Source organism: Sphaeramia orbicularis, chromosome 1 (genome assembly GCF_902148855.1).
Source record: "Sphaeramia orbicularis chromosome 1, fSphaOr1.1, whole genome shotgun sequence".
Lineage (NCBI taxonomy): Eukaryota > Metazoa > Chordata > Actinopteri > Kurtiformes > Apogonidae > Sphaeramia > Sphaeramia orbicularis.
In genome coordinates, this window is record NC_043957.1 from 5,199,129 (window position 1) to 5,225,063 (window position 25,935).

Sequence of the window (25,935 nt, forward strand, 5' to 3'; positions counted from 1 at the left end):
GTCAGTTCACATTCTGCAGAAAAATAAGAAAAAAATTCCACATGAAGTGTAACATTAACAAGAGGGTAAACTGGTATTCTGTTGAAACAAACTGAGGAAAACTTTGACAACACAATGAACCAAATTATTTATTTTAGGATGGAGAACAAACTGTTTCGGACACTGTGTGTATTTGTGTGTGCCTGTGTGCACGGAGGATTTTTTTTTTTTTTTTTTTTGTTGGGGCTGGGGGGTAGGGGTGGCGCACAGTTATATACCTGGGGTGCGGTCCATAACTAACGTAACGAATGCTGTCGTGAAACAAAAGTGAAACTTTACATTCTTTCAACGTTCTATTTATTCCTCTATTATAAAGCGTGTGACAGACAGACAGACAGAGCTAGTGTCAGTGTTTTAGAACTACCGTAGTTCCTAGGGGCCAAACAACATCTGTCTTATTAACGTCTCTTTCCTCGTTGTTGTCTTTCACCTGAACCTGAACTGATCCAAACTGGACTGGACTGATGGTGGAGGGTCTCCAGTCTCTTCCTTCCAGGTTCACATCATATTTGCTGTTTTTTAACCTTATATCAGCTGCTATTTCATATTTCGGGTCAATGTGCGCTCCTTCAATATGTCCGTGTGAAACTTGTGCAGATTTAAAGTTCCGCATCGAACGACGTCTTTTGTTCCTTTTTCTTTTTCTCATCATACTGTGCCGTTTCGGTACAGCTGTGTACCTAATCGAACAGGTGTGTACTGAAACGGTTCGGTACGTGTACCGTTACAGGCCTCTTATTTATTTATTTATTTATTCATTCTTTTATTTTTTTCTTCATGGAAATCTCCTAAATCACCATGTATTTCACTTTGTCTTATTCAGGATGTTATGTTTTTTCTTAAATTAGAAAAGATTAGACTCTCACTGCAATGTTTCTCACCTAAATTTCTTAATAAATGGCGGTCTTTTTTTGGATTCCTTCCAAAAAATTGGTTTATTTCTGGAGCTGCTCCCAAATGCTTAACAGGATGGGTTAAATTAAACCACTATTTTTATTCAGTTGTTTTATTTGGTATTGATTTATTGTTCTTATTCATTGTTGTTTTTAATCGTACAGCTTTTTATGTTTTTAATCTACTCTTGTATTTCTTGTATTTTACTCTTTTATTCAGGTTTTATCTATTCTGTATTTTTATTTATTTATTTACTTTTATTCTATTCCTGTATTTTACTCTGTTATTTTGTTTTTTATTTATTTTTCTGTACAGCACTTTGGTCCACTGTGGTTGTTTTAAAGTGCTTTACAAATAAAGTTGGATTGGATTGAAATGCACAGAATACAGATAGTTTCTCTGAATTAGTGCATCCACTGTGATCTGTAACGCACATGTATTATCCTGTCTACACTAGTGTTTGAGAACTAGCTGTTACAGTGCTCCATAAGCTGTTTTGGACATGGACTGGCTGTAGAACTGTATAAACAAAAACAAAATGCATATTTCAATCATGTATCTTTTTTTTTTTTTTTTTTTTAATAGAAATCTCCTAAACCATTATTTATTTCCCTTTGGCATATTAGGGATGTTGTGTTTTTTCTTAAATTAGGAAAGATTAGAAAGATGAGACTCTCACTGCAAGGTTCCTCAGCCAAATTTCTTAATAAACTGCGATCTTTTTTGGATTCCTTCCAATCTTTCCAAACACTGCCTTCAGACTGATCTCTCACACCACCACCCTACTCTATTTTGTGTTTGTTTAGGTGTTTTTTTTTGTCATAATTCATTCTATCAATTATTTTAATGTTTGATACATCTATGTAATGCATAATATCTTAAAGTAGGCACATGTATCTACAAGCTATGTCTACTTTTTTATTATTATTCTCATTTCTATTTTCTGTTGGCTCAGTTACTATTTTTGTAGATCACAGATTTGTGACCATTTGTACTTAATTGATGTTCTACAGCACAGAGACTTTTTTATAATGTTCTTTTTCCTGCTGTTGCCCCTTCTCAGAGGGCCTTGGAGTTGGTTTGGGCACGGGGGAAATTTATATAAAAGGCAAAGTATAATGTATGCACTGGAATTCCACTTCTTTATGTGTACTGTTACATTGCTCAAAAAAGATACATAAAAAAAACAAGTATCATTTTTATGAACAAACAATAGTAGAGCTGTGTTAAACAATGTATCATAGCTTTATATTATGTAAAATAAGCACATTAGCTTTAAGTTAGCTACAATTCCAAAGAAAGCTGTATGTGAATACTAGTGATTAGCACAATGCTAAAATGCATTGAAAATCCATATACATGCTAATGCTTATACTTTTTTTTCCTTTTGGTCAGACAACGTATAGTTTTTTAGATGTTACATGCTTGATAGTTTCGGCGCCTCCCCCTCCTTGGGTGGTCTCTGAAGGAGGGAATCCCAGGTGTGCAAGAGAGTTGGGGTGTTAGAAAATATCGGTTCTGCAATATATCGCGATATTTCATGTCACAATACTGTATCGATATTAAAAAGTACTGTATCGATATTTTTAGATATTTATTCAAATGCAGATATGGTAGAGATTCATTTTTGGTTTTTGGTTTTCTTTATTGTTTATATCTTATTATTATTTAACACTGTTTTATTAAATAATGGTTATTTGAAGCATCCTAAAAGCACTTTTTACTGTCTGAGAGGCAGATGGTAGTTCCTTTGTTGGGATTGAACTAAAATAATGTAATGATATTAGTGATGAACTAATAGAATATGAAAATTTGAGCAGGATCTTAAACTGTAATGTCTGTAAAATATAATTTAAGTTTTAACACAGGAAAACTTTGTGCTATAGCTTTAGATCCTGTTGTGATCAAATAAAAATGTGTATAATATTTGTGCAGATTTTTGGTGTAATTCAGTTCTTCCAGGAAATAATCATTATTAAAAAAGAAACAAACAAAAAATTGCCTTTTTAACAGTATCCTGATATATCATATTGTGATCCTAGTATTGTGATTTGTATTGTATCGCCAGATTCTTGCCAATACACAGCCCTACTAGAGAGTGTACACCCCCTCGTCCTGGTTGATGGTTCTGCGGCCGAGGGGGCATAAACTCTCAGGAGGAAGACTGGAGTCGCAGTTGAAACTGTCAAACAGTTGACATCTAAAAATCTATACCTTGTCTGAACAAAAGAAAAAAAGAAAGGTATTACATAAACAGAAGACAAAATGAATGCCATTAGCCTTACATGCTATTGCTATTAGCGTATTTAAAACATAATATCAGAAAGTGATATATGGTGTGAAAACTATGAAATAAAAACATTTTAATGCAGCTAATCTGATATTTTCTCACATTTGATCATATTCGCAATTTTTATTAGCAATTGATTTACACTCAAACATGCTGGTGCAGATCAGGTTTATCAAGAATGGCAAAGTTACAGTAAAATTACAGTGTATGGGATGGTGCATGAGCGTCCACTGTGTCGGCTGATATGGAACTAAAACAACCAAACCCAGCAAACATCCACCAGCTCTAAAGGTTGGTGAGAACTTGTCTGGAAAAGCCTCATTCGCTTTTTATTACACCAAATATTAAAACCAAACAATTAGGAAAACAGCAGCAATACTGGAGAGGATGCGGTCACATGAATGCCAACCACTCGCATATCTTCTGGACATGTGTAAAAATGCAAATGTATTGGAATCATGTTGTTCAGACAATGGAGAACATTTTAAATTATAAAATTCCAATGGACCTCCAGACTATCTACCTTGGTCTAATACCTGATGACATAATTAAAAGAGAAGACACTTATTTATTTAAAATTTTAATTCTAGCCTGCAAAAAGGTCGTCACAAGGAACTGGTTAAAAAGTGACCCTCTTTGACCACAACAATGGCTGGACATTATCGAGGAAATATATACCATGGAAAAATCAACATTTCATCTGAGAATTAAGATGGGAACTTTTAAGCGAAGATGGGAGAAATGGACCAGATTCAAGGACAGTAATTCTTGATATCAGATTAGGTACAGAAAAACAGTTGAATGCATCAGGAACAGCATCCCCCCTTGTTGTATTATGCAAGTTTCTTTTTTGTTTTTTTTGTTGCTGTTGTTTTTTCTGCACTGTAAAAGTGATTTAAAATATTAAAATAAAAAGTATAAAAAAAACAAAAAAACAAACAAACAACCAAACCCATGAATCTACAAGAGAAGAGAAGTAGAATAGATGTCCACTGGAGTGACCACTATGCATGAAAAGGTTAAAAAAAGAAAAAAATGCGCATATTTATAGAGTATATATATATATATATATATATATATCAGTGTAGACATACATGTGCAAGGTATGACGCACATGTTCTGAGAGTAGTTCTTTTCCTTTGAACCGCCTTAGAGCTGCCCCTGTCAATCATTCTGTCATGGATGAGTCTTGTTTACTTTGGCAACAAGGTGAAAAGTCCCAGATTTCTCTCTTTCTGTCCTTCCACTCATACTTTAAACCCGTTTTCATCTTTTTGCTTTCAGCGGCACCCTGTGGTCTCGCTGCCCGGCATGCAGTGATGACCTCACCAGACATTATTGATGAGGAGATGAATCACACAGTATTCTGTAGAGGCTATAGCTGACTGGAGGCAGTATACATGAATAAATCAAAGTAAAGCACATATAAACCACACAGTGAAGTGAATGCACAGCCTGCGTCATGCACAGATACAGTCAGAGGTACGTACGTCTGCACAGATGACAGTTCAATGCACACACTAGAGCTGCCAACACATGGAATTTACTAATGGCTGTTTTTTTTGGTTTTTGTTTTAATAAATAAAATAAAATACAGAATATTGAATCCCTCTAGTTTGTGTTCAGATACAAAATATAGACATTTATACCTACAACCGACACTGATTTTCATACCATTTGTTTTTAAACACAGAGTTTTAAGAAACTACAAAGAGATTTAGAAATGACACAAATATGCAGATACTCACTGTCATTTTAGACCACGCAAAGGGATTACTGTTATTAACCCTGTAAAACCTGACCTGTCAAAAACTAGTCACAAAATCCAAATTTTTTGGAATTGAGATGTTTATTAGACCTGTTAACAAAATCCAAACAAAACTTATTACTAGAGCTGCAAACGATTAATCGACTCAAAGTGATCCAAAAAAATCATTCAACCACAATTCTCCTGAATCAAAGCTTTGTTTCCTTCATTTCTCTGCTGTTAAACATTGGTTCCACTGTTGTGTTTCACACGGACGCTTATTGTGACACACAAAGAAGCTTCAATTCAGGAAAACTGCAATAGAATATTTTCCTCCAATCAATTCGAGTCGATTAAACAAATCGTGAATTTTTATATTCGCTTTAAGCACCTAATTGATTAATCGGTTGCACCTCTACTTATTACCATATCATTTTGTTTATGATACATTGGGCATTTTTATAAAGCGCTTTATATACCTGCAGTATCAAATATGACACATTTTTAACATGATTTAACTGTACTATAAAGAATCAATTATAAAGTAACTATGTAACGTTTCAGTGCATGAAGTACTTATTTAAAAGGATGAACAACAATATAAATGTTCTTGATGAAACTTTTTGAAAACTACAAGATTTTTCGGCAAAGACTCTGTGGATGATGTAACGATAGCAACCATATTAAAAAAGACAAAAAAAAAAAAGCCCTTCCACTGGCTGTAGTGCGATGATTACACTGGTCAACAACAAATTTATTGTTTAAGTTTTTTGAGCTGATTTAGGATAATTTTGGTGTGCTGAATCCAAAAATCACATTCATTTTGCTCAATCAGGTCAACTTTCTGAACTATGCTACATATTGGCTTTTTAACATTTTTGCTTATGTAAGGGTAGAGACTGCGATCTGGTAGGATCGGCGATTCTACCAGTAGAGACTCCGATCGTAGTCTCTACCAGTAGAAACTCCGATCAGAGTCTCTACTGGTAGAAACTCTGATCCTGCCAGTAGAAGGGTTAGGGTTAGGGGTTAGGGTTAGGGTTAGGGTTCGGATCGGAGTTTCTACCAGTAGAGACTCTGATCGGAGTTTCTACTGGTAGAATCGCCGATCCTACCAGATCGCAGTCTCTACCCTGACACTTACATTTATAGGCATTTTCACATCATATGATACAAAATTCTTTCATATTTCTTGCAATAAATGAGTTCTGAAGATTTTACTTTTGCCAATTTATGATTAATGGTTTTTTTAATATTACAGGTGAATGAAATGGCTTCGACTAGAAAATCTTGCAAAAATAAGCCTGACGTATTCTGCTACATCTGCGGTGAATACACCATTGTACCTAACAGGAATCCTGTTAGAAATTTTTTTTTTTTTTTCTCTTAAACCTATTTTGGGTGAGAACTATATAACAAATCAACTGATAAAGTCACAAAAATGTAATCAATTTTGTGAGAAGATCAAATTTTTCAAAATCAAATTAGCAAAAAAACCTGACCTGATTGAGAAAAACAGATGTCATTTTTGGATTTAGCGGTGCAAAACGTTCCTAATTCAGTTGAAAAAACCTAGACAACTTGCAAAAAACACTTTTTTGTAACCCAGTGTAATCCATAAGGGGGCAGAAAACACCTATCAGGTCACATGCAACAAATTTTTAAGGAAAGTACTGATCTCGTTGATAAGATAGAGGTCTCAGAGCCTGGCGTAGCAAATATGATACAAATGGTTTTAAAGGGTTAAAGATATGCAGTTGATGATTAAACAAACCCACATTACAATGAAATAATGAGACGTTCCTTAGGGAAGAGGAAACCTTAACACAATGACAGGTACAGTCATTTTTAGTTTTAGAGTAAATACCGGAGGTTTAGTGGTAAACACATGGGATACTTTTTCTACAACCAGTCCTATTTTCCAGTCCTCATCCTTTCCACAAGAGATGGGGGGGGGGGGGGGGGGGGGTGTCAATGTGAGAATCCAAGGCAACAGGGATTTAGCAAAGTGAAACATCCTTGCCTCAGGGTTGTTATTTTAAATGAATATCGATCAGACATGATGTGTGTAACATCAACATCTGTGGATTTTTGAGTTAATGTACTGGGGTTTATGTCAGATGCACATTCATGTAAACTTATTCCTAACTTTTAATTTACTTCAATGTACCAGTAGGTGACATATGGATGGAAAGGATCATTTAGATGTTCTGCCTTTTGTGTCATCAGCCTTTTCTTTAAAAACCATCAAGCAATAGAACCAGCTGCCGGACAGTCTGAAGTCGTCTATTGATCTGAATTGTTATTCACAAAATTTTAAAAAACATATCCTCAGTTCCCAACTGTGACAACATGAGATGCACTGACATGTTTTTAAAATAGTGTTATATAAATTCACTGGTAAATATTTTAATGTATGTTTAATGGTTGATGAGTTAGAACAGACTGACTTTTATGCATGATTTTAAAACCTGTATTTTAGCAATGAACCATGATGAGACTGCATTTTTAGGAAACATGAAATGGAAATAAATACATTAGTTTTTCACTATTGTAATTATGAGTTAAAGTTAGTTTTGTATTGCATGCAATGTAAATGTTCTATATTGTGTGTGCACCTGCATGGAAAGTAGCCTGTAGCTAACTCTGGTGCAAAGCGTCTCCTCTACCTAAGATTAATGTATTTGTACATTGTCCCTGACGAATAAACAAATTAAACTTTTAAAAAACTAATACAACTAAAGATCCAGATGTGTTTCATGCCATGTCATAAATTGTTATGCATTGCTGATCCACCATTTCAACTTTCCTCCTCTTCTCCATCTTTTTGGGTAAACTGAAGTAAAAAGTGAGTGAATTTCTCCAAGTCTGAGCATTATTGTAAAAACTGAAACAATCTACACTAAGGCTGAGAAAATACTAAACAGCCCCATTTATTTTTACAGATTTTATTCTGGAGGTGTTACAGACTGTGATTCTAACATTTTGCACAGACAGTGTGATATGTAAATATTTCCTCTTATACTAAAGGGCTCATATTTCTCTAAACCCACTTTTCTTAGTCTGTGGTTCATTTCTTTGTGTATTTGGACCCTAATAGTTCATACAGTTTGAATTTGAACCCTCCAGCTGCTGCAAAACTAGCTTTATATTCATTTGGACAAAAATGCAGTGGATTTCTACAACCTGTTTAAATTCCTGCTTAATTTGTTATGTTTTTAACTAATTCCGTCTCCACATTTGCTCATATCAGGTCCAGACTTCAGACGAACATTTCTCCAGTATTTCTCCATAATTGTTTGTCGCCATCAGTGGTTGTAGTCCAGACTGAAAATATGTCCAAACTTGGAGCCCATTACTTAAAATGTTCAGTTGTTGGTTGAATGGGACAGAGCAGCACAGCCAACAACCTGGAAGGGGCGGGGCCTGAAGTGGCTCATGTACATTTAAAGGGCCAGCGCTCCAAACCACCTTTCTGGTGTCATTCCTCAGAAATAGGGTTGAAGACAGAGTTTACTTTAATGGGAAATGCTGCTGCAAAATGGACAGTCTATCCTTGATATGCACAGCAATTTTGTGTTTTGTGCATAGTCAAAAAATTTAATCTGATATGTGTAGGATTTTTGAGTTACTTATGGGATCTGACATAGGAATTAAGGGTAGGGTGACGGATGGGGTAAGGGGGCAGGAGATTATAAGTTAAACTTCATCCTGCTCCTTTTCAAATGTTGGACTTTCTTTAATATAATCCTTTTGTTGTTTGGTTTTAATGCTAATTCAAAATAAACTATACTAAGACGGACCTGTGGAGTTGAATGAATGAAGAATTCAGACCCAAGCAGAGCATTTACAGTTTATGGAGACCACAGGGAAATGTGGGAAAATGAAGAATTCCATTTAAAAAAGACAAAATATAGGACACCGGAGTTAATTGTTTTAGATAAATATAAATTTCTTAATTTTAATAATTTTGTGAATTTTAAAAATGCTTGCCAGATATATAAAGTCTTGCATGGACTTGCCCCTCCTCCCTTGACAGATTTGATCAAATCCCGCTCTGTCAGTGGGATGGTTACCAGGACCACAGCTCAAGGAGACTGTGAGGTAGACGCACTACATTTGGACAAGCCACACTTTCAGTCACTGGGACTGAATATTGGAACAGTTTACCGCTCAACATAAGAGACTCACAATCATATGCCTCCTTCAAATCACAACTTAAACATTGGATGAAGGAAAACCAAACCTGTGACCATCAGTAGATCATCCTCACTGTGGTGTTCTGTGTGTTTTTAGGATGTTTTGCATTTCTGTCTACTGTCTTTTATGTCTTTTACGATATTTTACCTTTTTGTCAACTGTCTTTCTTGTCACCTGCTTAGGGACTACAGATGGAAATTAGCACTGCTGCTACAATCTGGCATATTTACAGCTGCAATTGTTGTAGATGTTTATTAATATGCACTGTCCCTATTAAATAAATAAAATTAATTAATTAATTAATTAATTTCAAAAATGAACTCCCTGAATCCTACTATCTGTTGGTGAAATTGTGGGGCTCACTAGGGGAACCACACCCACATATTCTGGACGTGTGCTCAGATCAGACCTTTCTGGGATGATATATTTGTCACTGTGAACACAGTTTTCAACCAAACATTTTCTAAAGATTTAAAGTTTGCTATTTTAGGTGTAATCCCAGAAAGTTTAGAGGGAAATAACTGAAAATACCTCTTGCGAATTTTACTAACAGCAGCCATTAAATGCATCACTATCAAGTGGTTGAAACCTGAACCTCCAACATTGAACATTTGGATTGAGAAAGTGAGGGAAATCTATCAGATGGAGAAAATTACATACGTACTTAGAATTCAGTTAGAGCTATTTACAAAGAGATGGAGTCACATGATTAAGCTTTTAATGCAATAAGCATTCAGAAGTGGTTGTATACATGTGTGATTAATTGTAATCAATATCTACTGCAGATACAGATTTTTTTTGTTGTTTTTTTCATGTGTGCCATATGGGGATGTTTGATTACATATGTCAATGTATGTAAAATGTTGTATATAGTTGGATGAGCAAAACCAAATAAAAATTAAGTTAAAAAAAAAAAAAAGCCAAAATATCACTCCTTCAAATGAAAAACTATCATCCAAATCAACTATTTTTTTTAGTTTCATCCAATAATAACGCTGAGTGTCACTGAATTGCGGAAAGTGCTAAATAAAAACATGCCAGTGTATCTACGTGACTTGTGAGCAGCGACTGCCAGCACACTACTTTATTTTCACATGCCACATGTCAAGAACTTCTCATCTAAATGACTGTCTACACTCTTCATGCCTGTCCATCAAATGCAATGATATCGTTCCCCTCCAAATACACTCTCTGACAGCTTCTCAGCAAAATGTAGATCTGCACAGACAAGTAAGGACATACAGTGAACACAAACACACACACATATGAACACACACACACACTTCACCTGCTCCCAGCATCTGTTCAATGTCACTGTTCCCTATTTCTGTGTCACATAGAGTATATTACTATTCTCACGAGCCCATAAATAAATGGAAACATTCAGGCCCTTGGGTGAATTTTTTCCATTTCCTTCTAATATGACACTAATAAATCCGCAGCCTAAGGCATTGGCAGGAATCATTAAGCCGTGGTGACGTCTCACAGTCATGTAAAAGTTAGCTCTGGTGTGTTTGACAATAAAGAGTGTAAATTGTTAAAGTGTATAATGTGACAGAAAGTAGCAGAATGCTTTACAAGATGGAGTTGTGCATTTCTAGTCGTTTAAAAGACGGATATCGGCGTGTGTCTGTCTACGCAGTCATGAGCCTCACTGAATTATTAATAGTGGCCATTACAGATTTGAGAAGCAGAGGGGAAGACTTTATGAAAACATAACTTTCTATCACCACCACAGCTTTCAAGGCACCACAGATAAATCCCCTGCATCGCCTCCCAGCATCCTAAGCAGGTGGTATGTTTTAAAACCCTCATTAAAAGTGCAGTCTTCCATCATCCCAAATCAGAACCATATTAACTGGCTGCTGCCAAGCGCCAAATGACAAGTCCCCTGTTCATTAAGGGCAGTATGGCCTTCCTCCCAAACTCACTGCCATGTCGTATTTATCGTAGCAATTTGGATGTTGTCATTTTGTTGTAAGTGTGGAGGCCAAACAAATGTTACCGAATGTGTACGGCTCTTATACACAGTCATTAACCCTATAACGCCAAATGTATCATATTTGACACATGAGTTTTGAAGCCCTCTACATCAGGGGTGTCAAACTCATTTTCTTCCGGGGGCCACATTCAGCTCAATTTTATCTGAAGTGGGCCGGACCAGTAAAATAATAGCATGATAGCAAATAAATAATGACAACTCCAAATTGTTTTAGTGCAAAAAATACCATTCAATTATGCCAATATTTACATTTACAAACTATCCAAAAAAAAAGGATGTGAATAACCTGGAAAAAATGAAATTTGTTGAGAAATATAAGTACAATTTTATCAATCTTATGCCTTCAACTTATCCTTTATACACATGCATTACAGATCAGATCTACAAAGGCACACAACATTTAGTAACAGGCAGAATATTGTTAAAATTGTGCCTAATTTTCTTTAGACATTTCAGGTTGTTCATATTTGTTCAGGTTATTCACATTTTATTGTTAAAGGATAGTTTGTTAATGTAAATATTTTTATAATTTGTTTTTTGCACGCAATCAAAGAGAAAAAAATGGTGTTGTCATTATTTATAGGTTATTATGATTTTTTTTTTTTGACTTTGATGCCCTAACTTGCATTTGCAAATTCATCCTGCAGGGTGGATTGGAACCTTTGGCGGGCCGGTTTTGGCCCCCGGGCCGCATGTTTGATACCTGTGCTCTACATGATCAGTGTAAAATTTTTGTTCTTAAAAAACCTGATGTATACAATTAGATACATGCAATACACAGATAATCCACCAGGGGGAGGAATTCTTTCACCAGAGGCCTTTCCAGAGACACTATAAGACTGACATTAATGAGGAAGGAGGAAGAACTGTGACCATCTAAAAAAGAAATTACCAATTTGTTAGACATGTTTGTGTTCTATTATGTTTTTGCTTGTTCAGAAAAAATAATATTTGAGCACTGAGACCCAATGGATCAAATATGATACAAAATTGAAACTCATACATGGAAATTGATATTTGAATTTTTTTTTTTTTTTTTTGGGGGGGGGGGGGGGGGGTCAGAAGGACCAATAAAGGCTCCAGTTTCAAAGAACTGGAATTTTCTGTCACTGATTTAATGGTTCAAGCCACGGTTAGAATAGTAATAGTTTTGGATTTTTCATTATAGTTTAGTTTTATTTAGTTTTGACTTTTCTTCTCTAATTCAGTTAGTTTTAATTTGTTTTCAGAGCAGGTTTGCTAGTTTTTATTAGTTTTTGTTTTTTTCTAAATGCTTGGTTTTAGTTTAGTTCTAGTATTACTTTTTTCATCACTTTTCTCTTCCTCGCTGTCATATTCACATAAATCCCAGACAGGACTCTGCTGCTTTCTATCAACTTTAGTCTCCATGTTTGCAGGTAGAGTGGGGACCAGAAGACGACTGTCTGAAGTGACAGACCATAATATTTACCTGTTTTAGTTTTGAAAGCACACAATACAGTTTCAGTTAGTTATCGTTTTTTTCTTTTAATTATAGTTTTTATTTTCAATTCTAGTTTTCGTCATTTTGTTAGTTTTCGTTAACAATAATAACCTTGGTTCAAGCTTTACAGGGTTAATGTGATTTTCAAGCCCAGTTTTAGTCCCCGGTCAAAGACATGTTTAACCATAAGGACCCAGTGTGACTTTTGTGGCAGTTCACAATTGAATTTTTCTGTCTATTTAACCTTTCCTAAGTGATTTATCATCATTTATTATAACATTATCCTCTGAATTTTGCATTTTTCCACTGAAAATAATCTATTTCCTGTATTTAATTTACTGATCATGTAGATGTTCATTAAAGCTCAGAGTAAAATCAAATGTTATTATATCAAAACAGGTGACTTTTTCCAGTAAAATCGGTCATTAACTGAACATAAACCCAGTGTGTCCATCCACTGTCATTGATCCAACTCCATGGGTTTTACTGGTCAATCAATGTTGTAGAAGATGACAGTGTTTCCACGGTAACTACGAAGCCTCTGAACGTCCAAATGGGCCATATCTGATGAACATGAAAAGATGAATAACTGTATTTTACACCAATTATTGACCTGTATTGATAAAATTAGTGGATTAACAGTTTAGATCAGTAGATACTTTTGGTCAGTGGTGACTGTTTGGGTCTTTATGGGTTAAGAACCGTTCCATATTATTACTGAATAACTAAATCTGGGACTGTGTCAGAAAAGTTGTTGTTTCACGCTCACTGAAACTGTTAAGACGCAGACAGCAGGGAAGGAAATGCCAGCTGAAATAGACAGTGAGAGTGAGAGGCTTATTACAACAGTCTACCTCCTGTGGTTCAGACTAAAGTTAAGGTAAAACTTTGTCTACCATTCCCCAACCAGAGGCAATTCTAGAAACTGGATGTCTGGGAACATTTCAAACCGGCATCCGTCACTTTTCTGTCATCACCTCACACCCGCCAAAAATATATGAAATCTCTCAATTCTAAATATTCACATTATTGGAATTTTCAGTTATTTTTTTCCTCAAATAAATATAAGTTGGGTTTCTATTTAATACCAGTGGTGAAGTTGACACGAACAGATAAAAATATGTTCTCTAAAACAGGCCAGGTAAAAAAAAAACAACAAACAAACATATGGATAAATACCTGTTGTCTGTCACGTAATGTGCTGCCAGGTTAACATATTGTTCACTTCTACAGATTTAACCTATAAAGACTCAAACAACCACCAGCAACCAAAACCCTCTACTGATCTAAAATGTTAATTAACTTCTGATCCATTAATCCTATCAATCCATGTAAATAATTGGTGTAAAATACAGTTCTTCATCTTTTCATGGTCATCAGATATGACCCATTTGGACGTTCAGAGGCTCCGTAGTTACCATGGAAACACCGTCATCTTCTACAACACTGATTCACCAGTAAAATTCATGGAGTTGGATCAACGACAGTGGATGGACACACTGGGTTTATATTGAATGATACATACAATGAACAAAAATTAATGACAACAATGTACAAAAAATAAAAAAAAAACATGAAAAAAAGCAAAAAAATTTACTAAAAGTAAAAAAAATTTTAAAAAAAGCAACAAAATGAACAAACGAAAACAGCCAAAGCGATCAGTAAAATGAATGATAATAAGTAACATGAACAAAATGTTAAAACTGAAGAAACTTGAAGAAAAAATATAAAATGGGCAACAAAATCTAAAAAAATAAACAAAATGACTAAAAAAATGAACAAAACCAAATAAAATACCAAATAAAATGAGCAAAAACAGCCAAAGTGATGAACACAATTAACAGAATATATAATAATTAAGAAAGTAGTAAACATAAACAAAGTAAGCCACAAACTGAACGAAAGTTAAGAAAAAATAATAAAATAGGTAAATTCTACAACATTGATTCACCAGTAAAACCAATAGACTTGGATCAATGACAGTGGATGGACACACTGGGTTTATGTTCAGTTAATGATATATTTTGCTAAAAAAAAAAAAAAAAAAGTCAGTTTTTCTTCATTTTTCTCAGTTTCTGATTTAATTAACCCACAACTTTTATCTGATCTTTTATGAACATCTACATGATCAGTAAATTAAATAATGGAAAACACCTGATTTTCACTGAAGATCTGCAAAATACAGAGGGAAATATTAGAATAAATGGTGATAAATCACTTAAGAAAGGTTAAATACAGAAAAATTCATTTGGGAACTGACACAAAAGTAGGTTTATTATGGGTTAAAATAAAACATTCAACAATATAATCCAGCTTTTTAACACTTAGTCATTCTAGATTTCTCATCTGAGGCGTTATTGTCTGGTTTCAGCCACTGCAGGTGTGTGTATTTCAGCAAAACTGTCAATTTCAGAAACTTGCACACATGACAAAGCCAGTTTAACCAGTTGAAGTTCCTTTGAGGAAGGAATTGTTTTGTGTCGAATGAAATTGTAGAGGCTTTTATTTTGTAATAGTTAAAAAATAGATAATATAGATAGATAATAGATAAGTGTTGCTTTTGCAGAACTCTCAGCATCGCAATCAGAAGTGGATCAAAAGAGTTTGTTTTTTTTATTATTAAATATAACAATTTCTACAGAGGAAATTTAAAATAAAGGTCTGTTGCTCATACAAATCTCCTCCAAATAAAGGCCATGTACTTTGTTCAGCTGAGACAAGTAAAGATCTGGGCCACGATTTGGGGAAATACTGCAAATAAAGAGCAGTTGTAATTTGTAAAAAATATGAAGAATGATAAAAACCTACATGACTTAAGAACTTTGAAAATTAAGCCCAACTGAAAAAGAGCCCATGCTCATACTACAATGTAATAAACTGGAACAATGTAAAACGAACAGTCAAACAATAAACCATTCAAATAACTTTGAATAAAAACAACAGCCTGGCTCCCTGGCCCAGATGCACTGTGGGAATAATCCTGCCATTGGGCAACCATTTTAAAAGCATCTCTTTCCGCTTCTGAAAATCCCCTTTGTTACATGGAAGAACAACAACAACTTCTGAGCTGCAAGTACACACTGAAAACGGCAAGTTTTGACAAAAACATACATCTGTTTTCTTTTGTGCAGATTTAGTCCATGGCTGTTAATACCATGGCTCACTTCACTGTGTGCAGATGTTGGAAAGCAATAACGACTTCTCCCCTCAACAGTATTTTGGAAAACACCGTTTTCATCCTGCGCTCAGGGCCACCCAAGACCAGTGTGTTTCATTTAAGGAGAGTTATTTTCCATGAATGATAGTGAATGATGCCACATCTACACTACAAACAAAAAGTTAAGGATATTTACCTCCGCCAGGAGGTACTGTGATCGCTTTGCTTTGTGTGTTCGCGTGCATGTGTGTTTGTTTGCGTGTTTGTTTATTAGCAAGATAACTCGAAAAGTTACTGACGGATTTTCATGAAATTTTCAGGAAATGTTGATATTGGCACAAGGAAGAAATGATTAAATTTTGGTGGTGATCAGGGGGGCAGATCTGTCTTGGCAGAGGTCTGCGCTCTCTGAGTGCTTTTCTTGTTCTTTTTGTTTTTGTCTTTTTTTTTTTGGTCATTTTTGCCATTTGTAAATAAAACTGTTTGGTCTTTAAAAAAAATGTGTTTCAATTCAATTCACACACAAACAAGTAAAAAGGGCTGTGCAAGAATCCCAACTGAAAAAACTAGCCCAAAAATAAAACTAGAAAAGCACTTAGAGAGCGCAGACCTCCGCCAAGGCAGATCAGTGCCCCCCCTCGATCACCACCAAAATGTAATCATTTGTTCCTTGTGCCAGTATCAACATTTCCTGAAAATTTCATCCAAATCCATCCATAATTTTTTGAGTTATCTTCTTAACAGACAGACAAACAAACAAACAAACAAACAAACAAACAGACAAAGTACAAAGTTGAAGCTTGGTACCAGTCATGTGTATGTCAAATTATAATAAATTCCAATCAGTATTTGTTGAGTTATAATGAAAAATGTGTCATAAATGGGATTTTCAATGTTAAATGGAAATGTCCACAGAGTCCACATTCCACAGTGGATGTGGACAATTTTGTGCCAGATACAAAATATTGTTATAAGCTACAGGTGGATCAAATTGGAGGCTAATCGGAGTCATTTTGAATTTTTTATGAATTTTCGAAAATTGCTCAATGATGAGAGAGGAAAATTGTAGATTTTGTGACCTTGCTGTGACCTTGAACTTTGGCCTACTTGGCCCAAAACTTAATGGCTTGGTCCCAGGGCCTAGGCCTATCTGTGGGTACAATTTGGTAAAGATGGTTAGAATAGTTTTCCCCTAAAGTTGCAAACAAACAAACAAACACACAAACAAACAAACACACAAAGCAAAGTGATCACAATACCTCCTTGCGGAGGTAAATATCCTTAACTTTTTGTTTGTAGTGTATGTCCAGTAGGTGCACTGTTCTATCCAAGCATAGCATACTAGGCTATGAAAGACTAAAAAAAAAACAGGATATGAACTAATTGTATGTTAAAGCTGAGCAGTTGGAATTAAACCACATTATGAGTCCAATATGTACCATCATTAGCTGGCTTTCCATAACAGTTTTCCACAAAATAAAAGCAATATTTCTACAACTTGAACAAAGTCCAGTTGCTACTTGTAGGTGTTTCCATTGAAGAGTGATTTCTTCTGATGTGTGATTCTAGTAAAGTCCCATCTGGCCATAAAAGCCACGGCTGAACATCAGTGGGACCTGTGCGCCATGACAAACTGGTGGCAGCAAAGGTCCAAAGTGTTAATAGTACCTGTTTGTTTGGGTTAAAATTTTATTTATTTGTTAGATTTACTTGGAGGGATGGTTTAGAAACAGACAGGCACAGTCTGCTGATAAACATGGTTCCCTGGATGATAATTTTATATGATATATATATAGTTTTGGGGAAAATGTTACATATTTGTCCTTCAAAACTCTTTAATCAAAGAGTTAACACGATCTTTTCAAGAACAAAACTACTGTACAGCAACAGCCCCCCTAGATTTAAGAGCGAAGCCTTCATGGCTGACTACGTACTGAATGGGAGGGAGAGGAAGTGGCAGATGTGAAGAGAGGAGACAGTATTAATGCCCCTTCATCTAATGACGGTACATTAGTGAGGCTCTGTAAATCAGACATGACTGAGTTATGCTGACCATTCCCACTTGGTGAAGGGAATAATATTGGGCTTTCTAGACGGCTGGGTCAAGCACATACTGATGCACACACAAAAGCACAGTTACACCTGCACGCCTCTGACGGCCTGATTTACTAAAGGTTTGTGCATGTAAAAACATCTGCAAACTTGACTGTTCACACAAAAACACTGTGAAGCTGATCTACAAACAGGACGCACCGAGGGTTGAGTCTCTCAAATGGGCAAAACAGCTCACGCAACCAATTTAGCATGTTTCATTTGATGAATATGCAATATGGGCATTTGTGCCAGAACCCACAAAATTACTAGGAGGAGTAGATACAACTATTTATTCAGCAAAATATGATTGACCAAACCTGAAACTGGTTGCGGTGGCTGATTTTGCGTCTATATTTATCAGGTCTTAAAGACAGGTTTGAACCGGAACAGCTTCACCCTAAACTGTCTGCAGTTGTGGTGAGGAGGCGGGGCATAGGCCCAACCAAAGGCAACGCGCAGAGCCAATCTGTTCTGGAAGCATCAACATTTATGGAATTACAGAAGAAAAAAATAATATAGACGTATGTCCTATCCACAATGCCATTTCAGAACTTCCAGATCAGGGGTGTCCAATCTTGGTCTTTGAGGGCTGGTATCCTGCATGTTTTAGATGGATCCCTCTTCCAACACACCTGATTGAAATGATAAACTAATCATCAAGCTCTGCAGAAGTCTGATAACGACCATCAGGTGTGATGGAAAAGGGAAACATCTAAAACATGCAGGATACCGGCCCTCGAGGATCAGGATTGAACACCCTTGTTCTAGATGAACGAGGAGATGATTTGGGTCTGGTCAAAAGGAGGCATCATCAGTACCTTCAATGACTGAACTCCTCCAACATTACATTTCTGTGCGTGTGGATCATTCCAGTCACTGTTGTCATTAGTGCTGGTGTATCCCAGAGCAGTTTTTACAGCGTACAATGATACGATAGATACGTTTCCCATACAACCTCCATGCCTTTTAAGGTCCATGCTTCTCCAGATTCAAGTTTCCAAATTTCTGCCAGGTTTTCAGGTCATATTTCACATTTGTTCACAAATAGTGAGACTATTTGCAAATCAATGGTTTTCACATCCAACCACTTACATATGAGCTGATTATTGTGTTCTTCTGCAGTGCATCAGGCACAGAGTTAACATGGATGGATGGATGGATGGATGGATGGACAAACAAACAGACAGATGGATGGATATATGGATGGTTGGACAAACGGATGAATGGATGACCAGATGGATGGATGGAAAAACAGACAGACGGATGGATGGATGGAAAGATCGACAGATGGAAAGACGGACAAATGGATGGATTGATGGAAAGACGGACAGATGAATGATATATGGATGGATAGAATAGAATGCTCTTTATTGTCATTATACATTGTACAACGAAATTGGGGGAGCTTCTTCATATCAGTGCAACAAATAGATGACAGATGACAAATAGATGGACAGACAGACAGATGACGTCGTACTGTCAGTTTAACGGGAGTATTCCGATGCAAAGGATGATGAAACGACATGGCTTTTGTCCTTGTATAAAGCTCACAACTACAACACTGGTGGAAATCTCAAACTACTTCGCAACCACCTTTCTTCTTCTTTTTCAGTATAATATCCTCAACTAACCAGGAAACCACTAACCACTCCACACATTAACACCGAAAGTTGGACGACATTTCCTTCAAATCCTCCACTTTTCCATAGCGCAAAGGAATCCAGTGTAAATACTCTGCTGATTACAGAAGGGATAGCAGGTGTGGATATGGGTGGCGACTGCACTGATGATGAGATGAAGGTGTAAACTACAGAGGAAGAGAAACGGGAAATGAAGCGTGAAGAGTGTGAAAGGAAGAGAAAGTGAAAGCGGGGTGAAGTAGGTGTGGATTCCTGACAGTTTACATATCTCGCGAGTTCAACCGTGTGCTCATTCCGACTCACTTGGATTACTTCAGTCTGTATTTAGTGCTTTTCAGTGTTTCAAACATTGATTCTCTTCATCTCTCTCTCTCTTTCTCTCTCTCTCCAATCTTGGTCATTATATCTTCTCCCCTGCATCCATCTCACACACCTCTGCAATCTCTTCCTCCCTTTCTTTTTCTCTCTCATGTTTAATCAGTCCAGCAGGCGGTTGTCTCTGCAGGGGACTGTGAATTATTGATGCCAAGGGCCACAGGCAAAAGGAGGGGGAATGGTAGGAGCAAGGATGGAGGCAAAAACGAACGAAGACAGGCCGTCTTTAGTCAACCAGAGCTGATATTGGCAGACAGAGATATGAGAGGAGAATAAGACGAGAGACAGATAGAGGAACGGATAGGAAGCTGACAAGACATTTCAGGTATAATGAGCTTAACGGGGGATCTCGAAGCTTTTCCAAACCAACGCCCAAACACGGCGAGTCGTGCTGTGAGGTGAGCACGAGATATGAAACTTCAGCAACAATGTTTTAACTTCCAATTTAGCCGAACGCTGAGGTAGAAAAACCCAGCTGATAGAGCTTTATTTATATTTCATGAATTAATATTTTGCTAACACAGCTTCAAACACAAATAAAGGGTGTGAAGTGGTGGGGTCTCAGCCTGGTAAAATGGGCTCACTGATTTCAGACCTACTATTGTTTTCCAGAGCATCTGTGTTGTCCTAGTTACTTCCAAACTGTAATACTTTACCTTAATTCTGTGCAATAACCGTTCAATAGACAATACAGTAAACCATGCAATAAACCTGTGGTATGATCAGCATGTGCCCAGCTGTAAACAGTGTATATAGCTTTCTTGATTGTGTTTATCTCAATTTTGCACTTCTTTTGCTCTTGTGTGCTTGACCTTTGCTGCTGTAAATCTGGAATTTCCCCTTGTGGGACCAATAAAGGCATATTTTATCTGATCTTTAGAGATTACTTGTTTTTTTTTCCCTATATTTTTGTTGGTATTTAAGTTTTATATTGAAAGGTACACAAAGCAAATAATTATATACATAACAAGCATGAATCAAAACATCAACACTCATACACACACCCATTCACACCAAGTAGACTTGCACCAAATGATATATAAATATATAAATAACATGCATATATTCTTATGAACATGTGTACATATATGTAAAAAAAAATAATAAGAATAAAATAAGAATAAGAATAAAAATATTAAAATACAGCAGTCATGATAAGAAAAAAAAATTAAATAAAATTAAACAGTGATAATTTGTATGACATGTCCCTATTTTCCAGATATCTTTATGTTCATATACGGTTCCCATAATTGTACAAATTCCTCCAGTTTTCCTTTGGTAATATAAATCAGTCTTTCCAGTCCGATGCACTCTGACAGTTCTTTCATCCACTGCTTCATAGAAGGAGCTTCCATGCTCTTCCAGTTCAAAGCGATAACTCTCCTGGTATGTAACAGTCCAAAGTCCAACACTTTAATTTGTTTCTTAGTATGTGTGAAATCCTCTGGATATATTCCCAGTATACAAAGTTTAGAACAAAATGGAATCTTAATGTTAAATACCTCAGACATACAACTGATGACCTCCTTCCAGAATCTTTGTATCTTTGAACATTCCCACAGACAGTATAGATTACTTGTTACTGTTATTTCAAAGTAATTCTTTATCTTAAATTACTTTCAGAATTATAATGGATTACATGACTCCTGTATTACTTTTGAGTTACTTTCACCAAAATAAGTAGTAGAACCTAACATTCTAAAATGACTTAAATGGTTCTTTTGATATTGGACAAAATGGTAAATGGTTGGTACTTATGCCCCGTTTCCACTACATGGTATCTGCTCGATTCGTCTCGGCTCGGACTTTTTTGCGTTTCCATTACGAAAAAGGATCTGGAATCTGGTACCCAGTACTACATTTTAAGTATCACCTCCGCCGAGGTTCCAGGACTGGGGACCAGATACTAAAACATGATGTGTACACACTGCAGACCACTGATTGGTCAGAGTTTTCTCTGTGACCCACCGTTTTACAAAACACAGATGCTGAAGTGGACAGTAAATATAGCGGTACAATAATTCACATGATAAAAGCCCAAAACTACACCACAGTCGGTCGAGGAGATTCAGTCTTAGGTGGCCGACGTAAAAATTCAGACGAGACATCACGCAACGAGCGAGTTCATCAACAACTCTCTGAACAGACGACACAGAAGTAACGCGCTGCATCACTATGACGACCAGGTACTATAAAGTCGGTAGTATCTTGTAATGGAAACGCTCTCCAGGAATACCGAGTCGAGCCGAGCCGATTCCACGTAGTGGAAACATGGCATTATATTGCACTTTTCGTCACCTTCATGGTGCCCTAAGTGCTTTACAAAGCCTCACATTCACCCATTCACACACACACTCATAGACCACTGGGCGGCTGCCACCATGCCAGGTCCTAGTGGGAGCAACTTAGAGTTCAGTGTCTTGTCCAGGGACACACTGACATGTGAAAAGTTGGAGGAGCATTCGAACTGCCGACCCTTCGATCACTGGATTGGTCACTGCTCTACCAACTGAGCCACAGTCGCCCAATGGTTGCGGTATTCCCCAAACTTTTTGAGCCACAGCACACATTTTACAGAATGGGGAACTCCTTGGACACTCTCCCGGTGGGGCGCGAACACATCGGGGGTGTGGGGGCGACACTGAGAAAGCTGAGAGGGGTGCATCAGCGACCCCTTGGATGGAACCCCACCGGCTTACAGATTGAGGTCTGTCATAGTATAATAGAAGCATAACCCCCCCACTCCAACCTGATCCGTGGATCCCACAGGTAACCTACTGATCCTACTGATCCGATCACTAGTAAGGGGGGCTGTATCAACAGAACACACTGCATTGGGGCTGGTTATTTATTTATTTGTTTACTTAGCAGGGACAGTACACATTAATGAACATTTCTGTAAATGTACCAATATTAGCAAAAAAAGCTATTTTTCAACTGTTGTCCCTGGGTAAGATATAAAGTACCAGCAGTTTACCTTCCACATTTACAAAGGTAAACAGGAGACTGTTGTTGTAGACTGGATCATTGGCGTGTACAGTCGTACATATCATGCCGGTCGCTTACAGTACTAATCAGGTCAAATTGGATAATCTTCCAGCACACTTATGTACCACAGCACAGTGGTTGGGAAACACTGGACTATTGTGTTCTTTTTGTCCTTATCTCTGACAAACTCAAAGTCATGAGCATACATCCATGTCATCAATGTACCGTCTTCTGCCATCGCCACCCATTGGCTGAACACCAACAGGAAATAGAACTTTCCTGTCGCATTTTTTTATTTGTCAAGGTCTCACAGTCTTGCTGTTTTTTTTCATTTGATCAATGAAAAAAAATGTGCAAAGACCGAGTAAAATATTACTGAAAATTGATTAGTAATGCCTTACACTACTGTAGAACAGCAAACATAATCTATTACTGTACTGGATTACATTTGTAATTCCTTACAACACTGCAGACCACATATGTAAAACTCAGCTTGAAAGAGGTACAGTGGTGTGCAGAAATATTAGAACACTTGTCAAATCTTAAGAAAATGGTGGTTTATTTTTTTCCCCAGAGCCTGAATTTCACTTTTTTCCACTGCAAAAGGTAAAGGCAAAGGTACTGAGAATATTTCACCTAGAAATTTATCAGTCCAGTCCTTTTTTTTTTTTTAAACATTTTATTGTAATATTTACTGTGGCTCCCCTTGGCAACAATCACAGCAGCACATCTTTCTGACATTGTGATGATGTATTTTCTGAGAGTTTCAACCCCAATGTCATTCCACGCTCTCAGAAGCTCATTCCAGAGAGTTTCCTTAGATTGTTGCCAAGGGGGGCCACACTAAATATTAGAGTAACATTTAAAAAAAAAAAAAAAAGCAGTGGACTGATAAATTTGTAGGTGAAATATTCTCAGTAACGTTTCCTTAACCTTGTGCAGTGGCAAAAAAGTGAAATTCAGGCTCTAGGGAAAAAAATTAACGACCAGTGTTCTAATATTTTTGCACACCACTGTATATGTCTCTTCTCATGCAAATGTTGTGTATCTGTAGATAAAACCTGAAAGGGTCGATAAATTTAACTCATCAAAACTGTTCTCCCTCCCCAGTCCACACAAACACTAGTTGGTCATGAGCCCTTGGAATCTGTTTACTTTGCAGCTTCAGTTTTTGGTGTGCAGATGTGTGCTACCTGCAGAAGGAGTCAATATAACCCCTGCTTTCCACCGGGAGCAGCTGCACCGCATCATGAGTCCATCATGAATTGGCTTCATGCTCTGCAGGACATCATCCCCATTGAGAACATTTTAGAAGTGGCCTGTTGTGTCTATTTGATGTCCTGTTTTAGTCATTTTTATTCAAGGTTTATTTGCTTCGGCAGCAGATAAAATAGGCCATGTAGTAAAACGGTTTCCTTCTGTCAGTTTTTAATTGGCAAAGTCAATACAGTGAAGTGTAGATCTGAACGTCAATTAACCCATAAAGACCCAGTGCTGCTTTTATGGCAGTTCCCAAATTAATTTTTCTCTCTATTTAACATTTCCTAAAGGGCTCATATTTATCTAAACCCACTTTTATCAGTCTTTGGTTCATTTATTTGTGTATTTGGACCCTAATAGTTCATACAGTTTGAATTTGAACCCTCCAGCTGCTGCAAAACTATCTTTATATTCATTTGGACAAAAATCCAGTGGATTTCTACAACCCGTTTTAATTCCTGCTTAACTTGTTACGTTTTATAATTAGTTACATCACGACATTTGCACATATCAGGTGCAGACTTCAGATGAACATTTCTCCAGTTCGACATAATTGTCGTCATCAGCGGTTGTAGTCCATACTGAAAATATGTCCAAACTTGGAGCCCATTACCTCAAATGTTCAGTTGTCAGCTGAACGGGACAGAGCAGCACAGCTGACAACCTGGAGGGGGCAGGGCCTGAAGTGTCTCATGTGCATTTAAAGGGCCAGCGCTCCAAACCACCCTTCTGGTGTCATTACTCAGAAATAGGATTGAAAATGGACCTGTGGAGTTCAATGAATGAAGAATTCAGAGCCAAGCAGAGCATTTACAGTTTATGGAGACCACAGGGAAATATTGGAAAATTAAGAATTCCATTTAAAAAAGCAAAATATCACTCCTGTAAGTGCTTTCTTACCATTTATTACGATATTTTCCTCTCCATTTTGTGTTTTTTTCCAGTGAAAAATCAGGTAGTCTCCTATTTAATTTATTGATCACATACATGTTCATAAAAGATCAGAGTAAAGTTGAGGGTTTTTATGTCAAACAGAGAAAACTGAACAAAAAGCGACTTTTTCTGCTAAATCTATCATTAACTGAACGTAAACCAAGTGTCTACATCCGCTATCATTTGTCAAACTCCATGGGTTTTACCGGTGAATCAATGTTAAAGAAGATGACGGTGTTTCCACGGTAACTATCTGATGACCATGAAAAGATGAATAACTGTATTTTCCACCAATTATTAACATGGATTGGCTGGTTTAGTGGTTCAAAAATTATTAGTATTATTTTTTAAGTTCTATCTTTATTTGGAATGAACAGGTAAATTCACCATCAGATCAACATTGGTAAAAAAAGAGACGAATGTCATTCAAGTTTTTGTTTTGAGTCCAGAAGATGTACTTCACCAGCCCGTAAGGCAAACGAGTCCCAAAAATGAAAAGCCTCGGATCGTGGAACAAAGTTTGTTTGTCCTTGTAGTGACCATTCTCCTTCAATATCTTAAATTTCACAGCAACTGCAGAGAGATATTAAAAAATTATTAAACATTTTAAATCTGTAGACGATTTTGGTTTCTAGTGGCTGTTCGGGTCTTTATGGGTTAAATATGTGTCTCTTGATAAAAATATATTCATCCTCATTATTTTCTATCAGTGTTGTGAATGCAGTGTTTGTTATTGATGCTGATATTGATATAATATGATTGAGAGTCTGCACAAGGGAATTTTACTGACTTCCTGATCATCTCATTTGCCTTGATGTGGCTGTGAAGTGATTCCATGACCTCTTTTTAGTATA

The 25,935-nt window shown here is 36.6% G+C and overlaps 1 long non-coding RNA gene across 1 annotated transcript; it reads right to left on the minus strand.

Annotated features, from left to right (window-relative positions):
• On the minus strand, positions 1 to 23,046 carry LOC115427263 (uncharacterized). Its single transcript, XR_003936463.1, has 4 exons — positions 22,891 to 23,046; positions 14,728 to 14,736; positions 8,439 to 8,445; positions 1 to 13 (listed from the first exon to the last, which is right to left on the minus strand). It is a non-coding gene; the product is annotated as an uncharacterized LOC115427263 (long non-coding RNA).
• Positions 23,047 to 25,935: the final 2,889 nt, after the last annotated feature.